Source organism: Somniosus microcephalus, chromosome 8, assembly GCF_052327205.1.
Source record: "Somniosus microcephalus isolate GS21.2 chromosome 8, FLI_Smic_1.0, whole genome shotgun sequence".
In the NCBI taxonomy this organism is placed as follows: domain Eukaryota; kingdom Metazoa; phylum Chordata; class Chondrichthyes; order Squaliformes; family Somniosidae; genus Somniosus; species Somniosus microcephalus.
In genome coordinates, this window is record NC_140994.1 from 131307234 (window position 1) to 131324025 (window position 16792).

Genomic DNA, 16792 nt, shown 5'->3' on the forward strand with positions numbered 1-16792 from the left:
ACAATGACAGCTATTAAACTATGGCAGGCACATCACCCAAACACATTGCTCCACACTCACTCATACACTTTCCTTTCTCTTGCAGGCCAAGGTGGTTCACAACAGGAGGGAGCAGGAGCGCACAGGCGAGGAACAAGCCGACAACCAACCACTGTCTGTGCAGGAGAATAGAGTGCTGCAGATTATTGGGCACCAGGTGGTGGGTGCCGTGGCCACCGGCGAAGTTGACCCCCCTGGGGACAACAACGGTATGTTCATCCCTACTCCTTCTTCTCACATCCGACTTCCCTCTCGCCCCACAAGACTTTCGCACTTTCCAGCTAATCATGCTGTATGCTTGCCTTTCTCCCTTCCTGCCCCCCTCCCCTCACCTTGTGCCTTTATGCTTTCAGATAATCAGCAAGCACCTGAGCAGCTTGTCCCTGAGGGCACCGTAGAGAGCGAGGCAGGAGAAGAGGAGGAGGAAGAACACACCGTGTCACTGTATGTCTCACCTGCAGGCACCAGCTCAGATACTGACACTACGCATTCCTTAGAGGCTACTATAGTAGCGGGATCTGCACAGGGTGAGGCACCGGGGATGAGTGGGCTGCAGCAAGGCCAGAGGGAAAGGATAGCTTGGAGGCCAGCTCCCTGGACGGCGAGTTCACACGCAAGCTCTACTGCCACAGGACTCAGATGAGGACCTCGATGGGGAGGCATTTAGAAAAAGGGTGATGGTCATGCACACGGAGATAATAGGTGCAATGGCAAGGGTGCCTGAGAGCCTCTCGGCAATGATAAGGAGCATGGGGGAGTCCACCTCCAAAATTGCATGGAGCTCTGCGCACACCATGGAGCGCACCATTTCCAGTCTGCAAAGGATGGTAGACTCCCAGAGAGACTGTGGTGACCCAAACCTGATGCCGCATGTGATGGGCAATCTGGCAGCTTCCATTGCAGCACAGGCAGAAGCGACGCAATGTCTTAGTGCTGTAATTGAGTCTCTGCTTGGTGGCATCCAATCTCAGACTGCTCTCATGCAGTCTCAACTTGATGCCACGCAAGCTCTGACTGCTGCCATTGTGGCTGGTCTAACACCATCGACCTGGGTTTTCACGGTGTCTCAGCAGGCCAGCAATCTGTGCACCAACAGATTGCTAAGGATGCTGAGGTGCTGCCCATGGGAGTGCCAATGGGTCAGTGGAGCAGGAACCTGTTGTCACTCTCAGGATGACAGCATTCCTGCTCCCACCACTGCCACTCCACCATTGCCCTTGTTGCTGCCTGCCATCCAGCCAGCCCAGACTACTGCCGCCCATGCTGAGGTGGTGCATGTTAAGTCCGTGAATGATTGAGACATGGACTAGCAGGAGAGAAACAAAGAGATCTTTACTGGTGAAAGGCATAAACGAAGCTAACCAACAGAGGCTCTCTAGCGCGTTTTATACAGGGGTGGTCACTGCCGGTACTGCAGCCTGAGACCAGTTATTCTCTTAAAGGTACATACACAACAATTCCTCCCCTTTTAGATAAACAGTACATAACATTCATTTAACAACTAATGATAACGAATTACAATCACAATTACTGTTGCTAGATACATTGGTTAAGTTTAAACAATTATAAGTTCAGTCTTTGAGGAGGCTTCCTGATTCTGTCTGGATAACGCCTCTTTGGAGTATCAGGCTCTTCTGGCAATGTTGAGTCGGAATCAATGTCGTTGTTTGGTTCATCTGCTTCCAATATTACCGGTTCTGCGGTAGCTGCAATTGGAACGTCAATTTCATTACCAGGTGTATCAGATCGTGGTGTGGAGTTGACGTTTTCCAGTGACTCTAGAATCTGGTCAGCATGGCATCTTACAATGCTCTCCCCAACGTCCACGGTATACATGAGAGGTCCTTGTCGTGTACAAATCGTTCCTGGCTGCCATTTCTCAGTGCGGTAGTCCCGGGCCAAAACTGGTTGACCTATCTTAAAACTCCTGGTCGGCCTTTCATTCATATTCTGAAACTGCCTGTTCTCCACATCTCTTCAGACATTTGGCTTAACCAAATCCAAGCGGCATCGTAGTCCTCGATTGAAGAACATCATGGCTGGAGTTTGGTTGGTAACCGCATGTGTCGCATTCCGGTAGGCAAACAAGAAGTTGTCCACCTTGTGTTGTAGGGGTATATCTTCATTACACATTGCCTTGATAGCCTTCTTGAATGTTTGGACAAACCTCTCGGCCAATCCATTAGTGGCTGGATGATATGGGGCAGAGGTGTAATGCTTAACACCATTGTTCTTTAAGAACCTCCGGAACTCTTCAGACACAAACTGTGGTCCATTGTCAGAGCAAATCTGTTCAGGCAGCCCATTCCTGGCGAATATGGTTCGTAAAACTGCGATAGTTTTTTCCGTGGTGGTTGAGGACATTTTTATTACCTCTGGCCACTTTGAATGTGCATCCACCGCAATTAAAATCATCGAGTCCATGAAGGGACCAGCAAAATCAATGTGCACCCTTTGCCATGGAGATGAGGGCCACTCCCATGGATGCAGAGGAGCTTGTGGTGGGGCTTTTTGGACCTACTGGCATCCTGCACAGCTCTTGGTCATCTCTTCGATTTCTCTATCGATTCCCGGCCACCACACAAATGCTCTGGCTAAGCTCTTCACTTTTACCCCACCCAGATGACCCTCATGAAGCTCATTGAGCACTCTATCCGTCAACTTGGGTGGAATTACTACTCTGGATCCACACATCAAGGTTCCTCTGCACACTGACAGCTGTTCTCTTCTTGGCGAAAATGCTGGCAGCAGTGGTTCGCCATGTGCTGGCCATCCCTTCACCGTTAAATCATAGACCCGTGATAGTGTCGGGTCATTCCGTGTTTCCTTTTCTATGTTTGCATTCGTCACAGGGAGACATTCGACTATGGTCGAGTGGAATAACTCCATTGGATCCACTGCAAGGTCTTCTTCTTCCACCGTCGGCAACAGTAGACGTGACAATCCATCAGCATTTCCATGCTGTTTAGTTCCCCTGTACTCGATGTCATATTGGTGTGCCCCTAGGAAAAGGGACCATCTCTGCAGCCGTTGTGCTGTCATTATCAGTACGCCCTTCTGAGGGTTGAAAATGGAGACAAGAGGTTGATGATCGGTTAGTAGAGTAAATTTTTGACCGTGCAGATAGTGATTGAACTTCTTCACCCCCCACACTAGGCTGAGGGCCTCTCTTTCAATCTGGGCGTAGTTACGCTCGGCAGAAGTTAACGAGCGTGACGCAAAAGCTATCGGCCTCTCCAAACCATCAAGGAATTTATGCGACAGTACCGCCCCAATGCCGTAGGGAGACGCATCACACGCCAGCCTGATTGGCAGTGCTGGGTTGTAGTGAGCCAATACTTCCTTCGAAGTGATTAAGTCCTTACTCTTCTGAAAAGCATGTTTACAATCATCGCTCCATTTCCATGCTACCCCCGTTCGTAGCAGGGCGTTCAGTGGATGCAGAATTGTCGACAAATTTGGCAAAAACTTATGATAGTAATTCACCAACCCGAGGAATGACCTCAGTTGCGACACATTTTCAGGCGCTGGGGCCTTAACAACCGCTTCAATTTTGTCAGGGGACTTATGTAATGCCTCTTCATCAATCACGTGGCCACAATACGATATCTGTTTCTTAAAAAATTCGCACTTGGGGTGGTTGGCTCACAGCCCATGTTCCCGTAGTCTAGTGAACACCTGTTCTAGGTTGTTAAGGTGTTCACTGTCATCTTCACCTGTTACAAGGATGTCGTCCAAGTAACACTGAGTCCCCGGAATCCCTTGCAGGACTTGTTCCATCGCTCTTTGCCATATCGCCGGAGCCAATGCTACTCCGAATACCAATCGATGATACTGGTAAAGACCTTTGTGAGTGTTTATCGTGAGATACTTCCTAGAGGACTCTTCAACCTCCATCTGCAAATATACTTGTGCTAGGTCAATTTTTGTAAAACGCTTCCCTCCAGACAGTGAGGCGAAGATGTCTTCTATCCTTGGAAGAGGATATTGTACTGTGTGAAGGATAGGGTTCACCGTCACCTTGAAATCCCCACAGATGCGAATCTTCCTTGGCTCTCCGGACTTATTGCTTAACGTTTTCTTCATGACAGCAATGATGGGTGTCGCCCACTCGCTCCAGTCGACCTTAGACAACACGCCCGCCTTCTCCAGATTCTCCAGCTCTGCCTCGACGGCTGGACGAATTGCATATGGTACTGGTCTCGCTTTGAAAAACTTGGGAACTGCATTCTCTTCTATTTTTAACGAGGCGGTTACGCCTTTAAGCGTGCCCAGTTCTTGTTGAAACACCTCTTTGGCGTTAGCTAAGATTGTTGACAATCGTCCAGGAGTGACGTCTTCATCTTTTTTACCGTCCACCATCATTGCATGAATGGAATGCCAATCTAAGTTTATCTTCCTGATCCATTCCCGTCCCAATAACGGTGGTCCACCATTTGGCAGTATGTAGAGATACAATTTCCGTATTTTCTTGCCATTGTATTCGACAGGCACCCTTATTTTTCCTCTGGGGTATATTTTTTGCCCCGTATACATCGTCAAGACGATGGATGTCTCTCTCAAGGGTATGTGTGAAAATAGCCGCTCATAGTCTCGTCGATTCATGACGGTTAGCGCTGATCCTGTATCCAATTCCATTTTAACTTGGGACCCTGCTATCGTGAGGGTGACCCAAATGGTTCGGTGATCCTCTTTTGTGATTACATTGTGAAATTTGAGACAGCTTAATCGCCTGTTCTCGGATTCACTATCGCTCATCTGGTCTTCGGAACTACTGTCCGTCATCTTTTGTACTTTCTTGTACGGTTCCTTAGTAGCCTTTTTGTTGTCACTGGTCTTCTTCCCAGACCTACAAACTCGTGCAATGTGTCCAATCTTCCCGCATTGTCTGCATATTTTGTCTTTGGACCAGCAGTCCGTCTGGTCATGGTTAGTTCTGCCGTAGCGATAACATTTTGCAAATCCCCGTGTCATTTCGTGGGTGCCGTATTCCTGTGGTTTTTGTTGAATTTCTGCAGCTCCCCTGGCTGCTGCTTCATATGATACTGCCACGCTGAAAGCCTTATCTAGCGTCAGCTCTTTTTCTGCGAGTAACTTCTTCTGTGTTCCTTCACTCAAGAGTCCACAGACAAATTTGTCCCGTAGGGTATCTGCCAGTCCTGCTCTGAACTGGCAGTGCTTTGATAGCTTGCGTAGTTCTGTAAGATACTCAGCATTGCTCTCATCTTTGTGCTGAGTTCTCCTGTGGAATTTAAATCTTTCTGCTATCAACAGCGGTGCAGGGTTTAAGTGCTCCTGTAGAACAGCAACAATTTTGTTAAAACTCTTCGCCTTCGGTTTGGCTGGAGTAATCAGATCCCGCAATAGGCCGTATGTTCTAGCGCCCATTAAGTTTAGCAATATTGATGCCTTTTTCATCTCCGCTATTTCATTTGCCTTGAAATATACCTCGACTCTTTCCACATACGTGGTCCAGTCCTCTAATGTATTATCAAAAGCAGTGATACAGCCAGTCTTCGGCATCTTGCAAATCTAAAATGGCGCCTCCCGCACTTTGCCTTCTTCTCCGATTTAACAAAATGGTGCCTCCCGCGCTTTTCCTTCCTCCCCGCTGTTGTTAGCGCTGCTTTCCACGGTTTCCTGCGCGTTAAATATTAATTAGTTTTCTTTTCTTATCTTCCCGTCGTGGAGCGGACCCTCTGGGACACTTCCCTCGCTCTTCTGAGGTCCGAACGCTGCCCAGCTGCGAAACACCGGCCGCGCCCTGTATGCTCCACCCTCTCTCTCTCTCCTTACTTCCCGACTCGCTGCCCGGCCCCGTTGCAGCCAGGAAGGATCAGAGCACTACCTGCCACCAGCCCGATTAGCTGGGAAACCACGGACCGAGGAACCCAGCCTGGCTTTGGACAGTCTCTCCTGCAAGTTTTGAAATCGATGATTGACGGTCGACGCCCGTTTCTCGAGTTTCAATGGCCTATTTTTTTTTTTTTTCTTTCTTCTGGCTCCGACCTTCAACATGTCGTTGGAGCTGCTGCTGAGTTGCAGGTAAGTTTGTTTCTAACTCGTCGCCAGTGTTAAGTCCGTGAATGATTGAGACACGGACTAGCAGGAGAGAAACAAAGAGATCTTTACTGGTGAAAGGCATAAACAAAACTAACCAACAGAGGCTCTCTAGCGCCTTTTATACAGGGGTGGTCACTGCCGGTACTGCAGTCTGAGACCAGTTATTCTCTTAAAGGTACATACACAACAGTGCAGTCTACAGCTGGGCCTTCCAGGCCCAGAGCTGGTCAGGGCATCCTGCAAGGCCATCTGAAGTCTTCGCATGGACACTCAGCAGCCTTCCACCAGCCCTGCTGCAGCCACTGGGCCAACACTTCGTAGGAATCACAGAATCACAGAAACCCCACAATGCAGATAGAGGCCATTTCAGCCCAGCACTAGAGTAGGCAAAGGCACAGTAACGAGAGGCACTAAGGGGATTGCTCAAGGATGAATAGTTAATATTTTTGGTGTAAATATGTGTTCACTGATTATTGATAAATGTATTAATTTAGTTTGGATTATTTTGTGGTGTGTCTCATTTCAGCTTTGTGCTGTGAAATGGCCTGTGACAGGGATGGAATGATGGGGATGTGGTGAGCAATGGGGATCTGGGTTTAGTTTATTGGGACCGCAGTCTGATGAGGCGGTCACGGACTGCCCTTCTGGAAGGCTGATTGAATGGCTGCCTCCTCCCTCGCTCCTGTTCCTCGTCCTCCTCCACATCCTTCCAAGTCTTCATCTTCCTCCTCCTCCTCTTCCTCCTTCTGAGTTGGTCCCGTAATCCCTGGTGGCAAGGGCTGGGCCCTCATGATGGCCAAGTTGTGGAGCATGCAGCAGACCACCACGAAATGGGACACCCGCTCAGCCGAGCACTGGAGGGCTCCTCCCGAGTGGTCAAGGCAGCGGAACCGTTGATTGAGCCGGCTGATGGCCTGATCGATGATGTTCCTGCTGGCAGCATGGCTGTCATTATATGAGTGCTGGGCAGGAGTGTTGGGGTTGCAGTGAGGAGTCATGAGCCAGGTGGAAAGCGGATAGCCCTTGTCTCCGCGCAGCCAGTCGCGAACTTGACATGGTGGCTGGAAGAGTGCTGGCACACCAATCTGGCACAGGATGAAGGCATCATGGCTGCTGCCAGGATAGCGGACATTCACACTGAGGATTCGCTGTCTGTGTTCGCACACCAACTGCACATTAACTGAGTGGTAGCCTTTGCGGTTACGGAAGAGTCAGGATTGTTAAGAAGTGCTCACAAAGCCACTTGGATGCAGTCAATGGCGTGCTGCACCATGGGGAATTCCGCTATCCTGGTAAAGCCACATGCATGCTTGTCCTGCTTCTCTCTGGTGATGGGGAAGGAAATATAATCCCTTTTCCTACTGTAGAGAACCTCTGCGACCTCCCCGATGTAGTGATGGACGGCGAACTGCGAGATGTTAGCTATGTCTCCTGCTGCAGACTGGAAGGATCCACTGGCGAAGAAGCTGAGGCCGATGGTGACCTTGACTGCCACTGGGAGAGCCGTGGTCACCCTGATCTGAGGCTCGTGGCCTGGTTGCAGGAGGTGGCAGAGTTCTGTGACCACCTCCTTGCTGAAGCGGAGCCTTCTAATACACTGCTCCTCGCTTATTTGAAGGTAGGAGAAGTGCTCTCAGAATTCCTTCGGAGGGTAAGGCCTCCTGTTGAGAGCCCTGATGGCCCTCCTCCTCCCTCTGGCCACGTGTTCCACTCTTTCTCGCTCCCTCTGCTCCCTCCACCGTAGATCCTGAAGAGACAGGTTGACTGCCAGTACAGCCCCCATTAATGTAAGCCAAGTGTAGCAGTTTGATTTTATTAAGGATAAATGTAGCTACTTTTTAGTTCCCACATCACTCCTGATACAAAATAACCTGTAAATTACTGAATTAAACTGTTGCACAATGTGAAACTGACAAGAAATCACTGAAATTCCACTAACCTACAGCTGTGTTTCATTACTGATGATCCCTTTAAATAAAGTCTCTGGAGCTAGCTTCTGGCTGCTTCACGCCAGCTCTCCCTGTCGCTGTTTGGTTGAGACGCTAAGGTAGGTGATGGCAATCAATTTCACAGATCAGGTGGCCAGTGAGCGTTGCATGCTCACTGACATCATGATCTACCTGGCGTTGAAGTCCTTGGCAGTACCTTGTACCGGCGGCGCAAAGGGGCGGCGGGGCGGATTTGCCATGCGGTGCTGGATTCGCCTTGCCCCGGCGCTACTGCATCAGCTCCATGTTACCGCCATCTGCTGGCGCTAATGGGAGGTGCTAAGGTACTGAATTTTTCCCGCTCAATCTCTTGTTCAAATCCATCCATGACCTCACTCCTCCCTAATTCTTCCTTCACCACTACAATCCTTTGAGAACTCTGCATTCCCACAACTCTAACCTTTTACACATCCCCCACTTCCTTCACCTACCATTTGTGTCTGTGTCTTCACCTGCCTAAGCCCTAATCTGTGAAATTCCCTGCTTGAACCACTCCGTCTTTCCCTCTCCCTCTCCTCCTTTAAGACCCTACTTAAAACCTACCTCTTTGACCAAGCTTTTGGTCACGTGCCCTAAATCTCCTTCTTTGGCTCGGTGTCAATTTTTTGTCTGGCTATACTCCTGTGAGTTGGGATGTTTTATTAAGTTAAAGGCGCTATATAAATACAAGTTGTTGTTGTGTAACATGGCTGTAATGCCCTTTATAGCAGTATAACAACAAACGTACAATATCCATTTTATTAGCTTTCTGCAAAGTTATGCAAGCAAAACGCAGGTAAGATCTTCCTGCCACCCCTGTGCCCCCTGTTTCTCTTCCATCGCCACCCCTTCCCAGAACTAAACAGGATCAGGATTCCTGAAGTACAGTCTTCGTGTCAAAGCCCAGAAACATGTTAGAGCATCACTGGAGCAATAAGGATTTTTGTACACTGGTGGTCTTGAAAGTGAAGGCAGTGGGAGTGATGTGCCTTCAATAACCACAAAACTAGAAGTTATAGGCTTAAACAAGTTGGCTTTTAATCACTAAGATCAGAGCTACATCTCAACACACCGACTGGCTCACAGGAATGAGTCATACAGATCCGGGGATCTTTATGTAAGAGAAGTCAGGGGCGGAGCCAAGAGCCAAGACCTGGAACCTTCCAGGTTAGTCAGGAAAGAGGAAGTGAAACTATACACAGTGTGGGGGAGGGTAATATACATGAGTACAGGAAATACAGGATCAAGACAAACAGATTTCATTACATTCACCCCTTCTTTAGATTTAGTCCATCGGGGTGATGTTTCTTAAAAGTTGGTATAAGTGAGTCTGTCAGGAGGTTTTGCGGTTCTCAGTGATCGGCGCAAAGCCGGTTGGGGTGCCTCTAGGGGAGTGGATTCTGGTTCCTCCGCTGTCCGGGCCTCCGCAGTGTCTTCCAGGTTATCTGCAGTGTCCTCCAGGTTAAAGTTGGGTATTGATACCTCTGGGCGTCCTGTCTCTTTTTGGTGTAGGTCTTCCTCGGGTAGTCTCTCATCGTTCTCTCTGCTCCCCGAGGGAGTGAGGTCTTTTATGGAAACAGTGTCCTCTCGCCCGTCAGAGTATTCGATATAGGTGTACTGAGGGTTTGCATGGAGGAGCTGTACCTTTTCCACAAGGGGGTCCGTTTTATGGCCTCTCACGTGCTTCCGCAATAGTACTGTCCCCAGAGACGTCAGCCACACGGGTAGAGATATGCCCGAGGTGGATTTCCGGGGGAAAACGAACATCTTTTCGTGAGGGGTAGCGTTAGTGGCTGTAAATAACAGCGACCTTATGGAGTGGAGCATGTCTGGGAGGACTTCCTGCCAGCGGGAGGTCGGAAGGCCTTTTGACTTTAAGGCTAACGTGACAGCCTTCCAAACAGTAGCATTCTCCCTTTCCACTTGCCCATTACCCCGGGGGTTGTAGCTAGTGGTTCTGCTAGTGGCTATCCCCTTTGAGAGCAAGAACTGTCGCAGTTCGTCACTCATGAATGACGTCCCCCTATCGCTGTGTATGTAGTTCGGCATGCCAAACATGCAGAATAGATTACAGAGACACTTGATGACCGTGGCACTGGTCATGTCTGGGCAGGGAATGGCGAAGGGGAAGCAGGAATATTCATCGATGATATTGAGGAAGTATACTTTGCGGTTGGCAGAGGGAAGGGGTCCCTTGAAGTCCAGACTTAGGCGCTCGAATGGCCGTGTGGCTTTGATAAGGTGTGCACGGTCAGGCCTGTAGAAACGAGGCTTGCATTCCGCACAGATGCGGCAGGCTCTGGTCATTGCCCTGACCTCCTCGATGGAGTGGGGCAGATTGCGGGACTTTATAAAATGGTATAGTCGGGTGACCCCTGGGTGACAGAGGTCGTTGTGGAGACCCTGTAATTTGTCCGTATGAATGCTGGCACACATTCCCTGCGATGGGACGTCTGGGGGTTCATTAAGGGCTCCCGGCCTGTACATAATATCATAGTCGAACGTGGGTAGTTCGATCCTCCACCTGAGTATTTTGTCATTCTTGATTTTCCCCCTTTGTTTGTTATTAAACATGAAAGCCACCGACCGCTGGTCGGTGAGCAGGGTGAAACGTTTGCCGGCTAGGTAGTGTCTCCAGTGCCGCACTGCCTCCACTATAGCCTGTGCCTCCTTCTCGACAGAAGAGTGCCTGATTTCAGGTCCCTGAAGGGTTCGGGAGAAGAAGGCCACAGGTCTCCCAGCCTGATTGAGGGTCGCAGCTAAGGCAAAGTCTGACGCATCGCTTTTGACTTGAAAGGGAATGCTTTCGTCCACTGCACACAGTGCAGCCCTTTCAATGTCCTGTTTGATACTGGTGAAAGCCTCCCGAGCTTCAGCTGATAGTGGGAAGGACGTCAATTTAATGAGGGGTCGGGCCTTATCAGAGTAATTGGGCACCCATTGGGCATAATACGAAAAAAATCCCAGGCACCTTTTTAAAGCTTTGGGATTGTGTGGCAGGGGCAGTTCCTTTAGGGGGCGTAATCGGTCAGGGTCCGGTCCAATTACCCCATCTTCCACCACACAGCCGAGGATACAGAGACGGGTTGTATTGAAGACACATTTGTCTTCGTTGTAGGTTAGATTCAGCTTTAGGGCAGTTTTTAAAAATCTCGCAAGATTTAGATCGTGGTCTTGCTGGCTGTGCCCGCAGATAGTGACATTGTCCACATAGGGGTAGGTAGCTTGTAGTTTATTCTCGTCAACCATGCGGTCCATCTCACATTGGAAGACCGAGGCCCCATTTGTTACCCCGAAGGGCACTCTGAGAAAATGGTAGAGGCGTCCGTTCACCTCAAAGGCGGTGTATGGGCGGTCCTCCGTTCTAATGGGGAGCTGGTGATACGCGGATTTGAGGTCGATAGTCAAGAAGACTCGGTATTGCGCAATCTGGTTGACCATTTCTGATATGCGGGGTAAAGGGTAGGCGTCCAGCTGGGTATAAATAGTAACAGTCTGGCTGTAGTCAATTACCATCCGTTTCTTTTCACTATTTTTAACTATGACTACTTGGGCATGCCACGGACTGGTACTGCATTCAATAATGCCTTCCCGCAGGAGTCTGTCCACTTCCGCCTTGATAGAAATTGATGTGCCTTCAATAACCACAAAACTAGAAGTTATAGGCTTAAACAAGTTGGCTTTTAATCACTAAGATCAGAGCGACATCTCAACACACCGACTGGCTCACAGGAATGAGTCATACAGATCCGGGGATCTTTATGTAAGAGAAGTCAGGAGCGGAGCCAAGAGCCAAGACCTGGAACCTTCCAGGTTAGTCAGGAAAGAGGAAGTGAAACTATACACAGTGTGGGGGAGGGTAATATACATGAGTACAGGAAATACAGGATCAAGACAAACAGATTTCATTACAGGGAGGCAAATTACATGGCCATCATAAGCCTCTGAGTACAAAGACCTCCGACTCGCCCCAACACCCTTGCTTAGTTGTTTTTTATTATCACCCATACTGACCTGAGCTTCTTCATTGATGGGTGGAATTGAGAGTGTGGGTGGGGGGGGGCGGGCGGAGGAGGTGCAATTATTCCAAGACTGCGACAATTTACCTAAAGTTTGACCTTCAGACAGTTGGCCTCCCTTCAACGCTGCTTAGGACTTTGGTTTCCAAATCTGGTTGGACATATTCCTTGAGGTGTCATCACATGACCTCCTGCTTCCAACCGCCCCGCCCTCACACTCCCACCATTGGTTGCCCGACACCTCCATCCTCGCAGCGCCCACCTTCCCACAGCCTATCGGAAAGTGAATAAACTCTTCGTTACGTGATCGGGTGAATTTTGATTGTTAAACAGCCTTTCTGTCCCATCTCAGGTATTTTTATTACTAATAACCAATGTTGAAAGAATTTTTAAAAACAAAACACAATAGCCACGAAATCCAACACCTTCACACCCGGTACTTAAGGCCAGTTTGTGAAAAAAATGGCAGCCGCCTCACTTCTGCCCACCTCCGGCGTGGCCCATGCTGTTCAGAATTTTAGTGAGGGCGATAGCACGGGCGGGATGTGAGTGCGCCGGCAGTATGCAGTGTAGGCAGATCATGACGTCAGTCAGCGTGTAATACAGATTTGACACATGGCCTGCCATTTTGGACTTCGGCGCTCCAATCAAAGCCCTCTCCTAAACACGCACAGCTGAACATTCATTCAGCTGCACAAGGGACCCCCCACCAGCGCTATTTAAAGGGGCACATCGAACCTGCAGGTATGTTGATTATTTCCTCAACCGAGGAATCCCCTCTACATTGGCTGACATGGCCCTCGACCATGTCCGTTCTACCTCCCGCACTTCTGCCCTCACCCCTGCCCCTCCACTCCTCTATCACCCCCAGTGCCCCTTCCCCTTCACCCGGCACCTTCCCGTGCAAGCGCAGGAGATGCAACACATGTCTTTATACCTCCCCCACTGCCCAGGGCCACAAACACCCCTTCCAGGTGAAACAGCGATTTACTTGTACTTCTTGCAATTTAGTATACTGTATTCGCTGCTCACGATGTGGTCTCCTCTACATTAGGGAGACCAAACGCAGATTGAGTGACCGCTTTGCAGAACACCTTCGTTCAGTCCGTAAGGGGGACCCCGAGCTTCCGGTCGCCTGTCACTTTAATTCACCACTCCAATCCCATTCAGACCTCACCGTCCTCGGCCTCTTGCATTGTTCCATGGAACCTCAGCGTAAGCTTGAGGAACAGCACCTCATCTTTCGATTAGGCACTTTACAGCCTTCTGGACTCAACATGGAGTTCAACAATTTCAGATCATAACCCGGTCCCTATCATATATATATTTTTTATCCACGCTTTTTGTTTGTGCCTTCTGTTCTTCTCTCCCACATGGCAGCTGTCTTTCATTCTGCCAGCGCAATTTACACTTCATCTCGAGCCATCCTTTGTTTCTTAACCTGTCCTAATACCATCTCCTTTTGCCTTGAATATCTCTTAATGGGGGAAAAATTCAGTATCGCCCCATTTGGGGCGCCATTATTGGCGGTGCGCAAAGTTTAGCGCCTGGCGCTAGTTATCGCCTCTGACAGCAAACTTGGCTTTATCGCCCCTGGAGGTGATTGGAGCGCTAAATCAGGCGCTACACAACTCTCTTAAGGCGCTAAGGCTGAGGAGCAAGGCGTTACCTCAGAGGGCGGGCGCAGCGCAGGTGCTGTCAGTTAGCGATGGAACACAGACACACTGGCGCCGGTCAGTTCTTAAAGGGGAGGGTCGATCTTGCTCTGCAGCCACACCCTGCTCATTGGAGCCTTGAATCTCGGCCTGGGCAGACCTGTGGCTAAATCTTGCAGCCAAGGACTATGGAGAGGGCCAGGGAGCGAGCACAACGTTTCAGCAAGCGGGCCTTGGAGGCTCTGGTTGGCGTGGTGGAGTGCAGAAGATTTATTCTGTACCCCAAGAGTGGCAGGAGGCCTTTGCCACGCGAGTACAGAAGAGTGTGGAGGGAGGTGGCTCAGAGAGTCTCCTCAAGCAGCATAGTGCCTAGGACCCATATCCAACGTAGGAAAAAGTTCAACGACCTCACTCGGGTCATCAGGATGAGTGCCTTTTTTTCAAAACCTCTCCATCCCTCCATCTCAACCTCACTTTATGGCCAGAGGGTCTTAAAAGCCCCAATGCCCAACACTCATCCAACATCTATGGCCCTTTCATCAAACACACACGCACATTCCATACTTTGCATACAGTAAGGGCTATTCAACTATGGGAGGCATTTCAGGCAAGACCATGGCTGCATACAGTAAGGGCTATTCAACTATGGCAGGCATTTCAGGCAAGACCATGGCTGCATACAGTAAGGGCTATTCAACTATGGCAGGCATTTCAGGCAAGACCATGGCTGCATATAGTAAAGGCTATTCAACTATGGCAGGCATTTCAGGCAAGACCATGGCTGCATACAGTAAGGGCTATTCAACTATGGCAGGAATTTCAGACAAGACCATGGCTGTATATTTACTCAGACGCCGTCCCTTTTCTTGCAGGCCAAGCTGTCTCATAATAGGAGACAGCAGCAACGGACTGATGGAGGGCGGCCTCAGCTGCAACCCTTCAGCGATCTTGAGGTGCGCGTCCAGAGGATTGTGGCAAGCCGGGTGATTGGTCCCGTCGCCACTGGAGATGCCGACCCCGTTCTGGACAGCAATGGTAAGGTCATCATCTTTTTGTCCTCTCTCCTTCCACTTGTTCCTCACACCACCAGCCTTTGACACTTTCAATACAAATTACTAAATCGCTGCACTCATGCCTCCCTTGCTGCCACCCTGTCCTCACGCTAAAGCCACTCTTGTACCTCCCTGCTTTCAGATGGTGATTCACCAGGTGAGGAGCTGGGCCTTGAAGCTGCCAGTGGGAGTGAAGCTGAAGGCGAGGAGGAAGACGAAGCTGGAGCATCAGCACCACCCTTTCCTGAGGAAGCACATGCCCACACTGGGAACACGCCTTCCCTGGAGGGGAGTAGGGGGGAATGGTCTGATAAGGGTGAAGCTCCAGGACCCAGCGGGTTGCAGCAACGCGATGGGGGTAGGGAAGCTCAGGGGCCTTCTCCTCGGAGGGAAAGTATGCCATCGAGTCCTGCTGCACTGGATGCAGAGGAGGAGTGGGTCCTCGCTGAAATGAGCGCCCAGGTGGAGCACAGACACACTGAGCTCATGGCTGCAGTGGCAAGGGTGCCCGAATCCATTGAATCACTGGCAAGGAGTGTGGAGCACTTCGCTGTAGCACAGGCGGCTGCCACGCAAATGCTTAGTGCTGCAATGCAATCACTGGCTGGTCTCATGCAGACGCAGATTGAGGCCACGCGAGCACTGACTGCTGCCACCCTTGCTGGATCGGGCACATTTCCCCAGGGCTCTCACCATGCCGCAGCAGGCCAGCAATCTGTGCTCCAGCAGATTGCTCCGGATGCTGAAGTGCTGCCCCGTGGGAGTGCCAGTGTGTCGGTTAAGGAGGGAGTTGCTGTCCTCTCTCAGGATGACAGCATTGCTGCTGCTACCACTGGCACTTCTCCGCTGCAGTTGCCACCGCCTGTAGGACAGGCTACTGCCGCCCATGCAGAGTTGGTGCAGTCAGCAGCCGGACCCTCCAGGCCCAGGGCTAGCGAGGCCGTCCTTCAAGGGCATCTGCAGTCTCAGCTTGTGACACTCAGCAGCCTTCCACCAGCCTTGCTCCAGCCACTGGGGTCCCATTACGGAGGAGCTGCAGGGTGGGAGGGGGGGAATTTCGCAAAGGAAGGAGATCACCCTCGAAGGGCAAAAAGTAGGTGTGACAAAATGTTTTTCATTGTTTTATTAAAGGCTGAGTTTCGTGGTCAAATTTTTGTAACTGTTTTGGACATTGTCTCCAGGTTGTGAGAGCCAGTTATGTTCATTACTTTTTTTGTGTGTTTCTTTCTATTAGTTTGTCATGCGGAAATGAGACACACAGAGTTTGTCAAATAAAGAAGTTTCTGTATTCAAAATGTACATGTTTGGTCTTTGCAATCATTGTTGCCTTGATCGGCTTAGGGGTTGCGCGATGGTTTCATTCAGGTTGTTTGAATGGCAGAAGCCATTTCCTCAGAAGAGGCCTAGAAGCGACTTGCTATGAGCCTTTGACGGACAGCCCTTCCATTTTGTACATTGTGTGCCTCCCTCCCGCCTTGATGCTGCTGATGATCATCCTCCTCATCTTCCTCCTCCTCTTCCTCCTCCTCCTCCTCTGTTGGTGCTCCAATGCCTGGTGGCATTGGCTGGTGTAGGGATCGCAAAATCCCCTCAGCCCCCGAAGATCGGGAAATATTAATCCACATCGTGGATGAAGACCTGTGTGATTTAAATTACAATGTTTTAAAACATACCCAGAACCGCAAAAAGGCTGCATTAAAAAGCTCGTAAGCTAGGCGGCACTTGGACACTGGAATCAAAGAACTTTGTGAAAATCGCACACTTTAAGGTTGTACATTTTATTAAAAGATGTACTCTTGAGTTTGAATCTGCCAATCAAAGGCAGTTCGGGAAGTTAGATAATCGATTTGTTTACAGAAACTGCTACAAGGATGTTTGCACAAGACCTTCGCTTTTGAAATCATGCTGACTATTCCTTATTATATTTTTTGTTTCTAGATATCCTTCTATTTTCTCCTTTAGTAGGCACCATCAGCAGTTTGTAAGTGAGAAGAGAT